Source organism: Oncorhynchus gorbuscha, linkage group LG05 (genome assembly GCF_021184085.1).
Source record: "Oncorhynchus gorbuscha isolate QuinsamMale2020 ecotype Even-year linkage group LG05, OgorEven_v1.0, whole genome shotgun sequence".
NCBI classification, from domain to species: Eukaryota; Metazoa; Chordata; class Actinopteri; order Salmoniformes; family Salmonidae; genus Oncorhynchus; species Oncorhynchus gorbuscha.
In genome coordinates, this window is record NC_060177.1 from 3,675,869 (window position 1) to 3,678,368 (window position 2,500).

At 65.5% G+C, this 2,500-nt stretch overlaps 1 pseudogene; it reads right to left on the reverse strand.

Annotated features, from left to right (window-relative positions):
* The window catches only part of LOC124035372, a 78,357-nt pseudogene that overhangs the window by 13,412 nt on the left and 62,445 nt on the right, over positions 1-2,500 (reverse strand).

Below are 2,500 nucleotides of genomic sequence, written 5' to 3' on the forward strand. Positions count from 1 at the left end.
ACCTAGCCCTACCCTCTAACCCCAGACCTAGCCCTACCCTCTAACCCCAGACCTAGCCCTACCCTCTAACCCCAGACCTAGCCCTACCCTCTAACCCCAGACCTAGCCCTACCCTCTAACCCCAGACCTAGCCCTACCCTCTAACCCCAGACCTAGCCCTACCCTCTAACCCCAGACCTAGCCCTAACCCCAGACCTAGCCCTAACCCCAGACCTAGCCCTACCCTCTACCCCCAGACCTAGCCCTACCCTCTACCCCCAGACCTAGCCCTACCCTCTACCCCCAGACCTAGCCCTACCCTCTACCCCCAGACCTAGCCCTACCCTCTACCCCCAGACCTAGCCCTACCCTCTAGCCCTACCCTCTAACCACAGACCTAGCCCTACCCTCTAACCCCAGACCTAGCCCTACCCTCTAACCCCAGACCGAGCCCTACCCTCTAACCCCAGACCCAGACCTACCCTCTAACCCCAGACCCAGACCTACCCCCAGACCTAGCCCTACCCTCTACCCCCAGACCGAGCCCTACCCTCTACCCCCAGACCGAGCCCTACCCTCTACCCCCAGACCGAGCCCTACCCTCTACCCCCAGACCGAGCCCTACCCTCTACCCCCAGACCGAGCCCTACCCCCAGACCGAGCCCTACCCCCAGACCGAGCCCTACCCCCAGACCTAGCCCTACCCCCAGACCTAGCCCTACCCCCAGACCTAGCCCTACCCCCAGACCTACCCCTACCCCCAGACCTACCCTCTACCCCCCCAGACCTACCCTCTACCCCCAGACCTACCCTCTACCCCCCAGACCTACCCTCTACCCCCAGACCTACCCTCTACCCCCAGACCTACCCTCTAACCCCAGACCTACCCTCTAACCCCAGACCGAGCCCTAGCCTCTAACCCCAGACCGAGCCCTACCCTCTAACCCCAGACCGAGCCCTACCCTCTAACCCCAGACCGAGCCCTACCCTCTAACCCCAGACCGAGCCCTACCCTCTAACCCCAGACCTAGCCCTACCCTCTAACCCCAGACCCAGCCCTACCCCCAGACCTAGCCCTACCCCCAGACCTAGCCCTACCCCCAGACCTAGCCCTACCCCCAGACCTAGCCCTACCCCCAGACCTAGCCCTACCCCCAGACCTAGCCCTACCCCCAGACCTAGCCCTACCCCTACCCCACCCCAGACCTAGCCCTACCCTCTACCCCAGACCTAGCCCTACCCTCTAGCCCCCCAGACCTAGCCCTACCCTCTAACCCCAGACCTAGCCCTACCCCCAGACCTAGCCCTACCCCCAGACCTAGCCCTACCCCCCAGACCTACCCCTAGCCCCCCCAGACCTAGCCCTACCCCCAGACCGAGCCCTACCCCCAGACCTAGCCCTACCCCCAGACCTACCCCTACCCCCAGACCTAGCCCTACCCCCAGACCTAGCCCTACCCCCAGACCGAGCCCTACCCCCAGACCGAGCCCTACCCCCAGACCTAGCCCTACCCCCAGACCTAGCCCTACCCCTACCCCCCCAGACCTACCCCCAGACCTACCCCTACCCCCAGACCTAGCCCTCTACCCCCAGACCTACCCCTACCCCCAGACCTACCCTCTACCCCCAGACCTAGCCCTACCCCCTACCCCCAGACCTAGCCCTACCCCCAGACCCCCTACCCCCAGACCTACCCCTACCCCCAGACCTAGCCCCCTACCCCCAGACCTAGCCCTACCCTACCCCCAGACCTAGCCCTACCCCTACCCCCAGACCTAGCCCTACCCCCCCCAGACCTAGCCCCAGACCCCCCCCAGACCCCCAGCCCTAGCCCCAGACCTAGCCCTACCCCCCCAGACCTAGCCCTACCCCCAGACCTAGCCCTACCCCCAGACCTAGCCCTACCCCCCTAGCCCCTACCCCCCAGACCTAGCCCTACCCCCAGACCTAGACCCCTACCCCCAGACCCCACCCCCAGACCCTACCCCAGACCTAGCCCCTACCCCCCCTACCCTACCCCCAGACCTAGCCCTACTACCCCCAGACCTAGCCCTACCCTCTACCCCCAGACCTAGCCCTACCCCTACCCCCAGACCTAGCCCTACCCTCTACCCCCAGACCTAGCCCTACCCTCTACCCCCAGACCTAGCCCTACCCTCTACCCCCAGACCTAGCCCTACCCCCCCAGACCTAGCCCTACCCTCTACCCCCAGACCTAGCCCTACCCTCTACCCCCAGACCTAGCCCTACCCTCTACCCCCAGACCTAGCCCTACCCTCTACCCCCAGACCTAGCCCTACCCCCCCTCTACCCCCAGACCTAGCCCTACCCTCTACCCCCAGACCTAGCCCTACCCTCTACCCCCAGACCTAGCCCTACCCTCTACCCCCAGACCTAGCCCTACCCTCTACCCCCAGACCTAGCCCTACCCTCTACCCCCAGACCTAGCCCTACCCTCTACCCCCAGACCTAGCCCTACCCTCTACCCCCCCCCAGACCTAGCCCTACCCTCTACCCCCA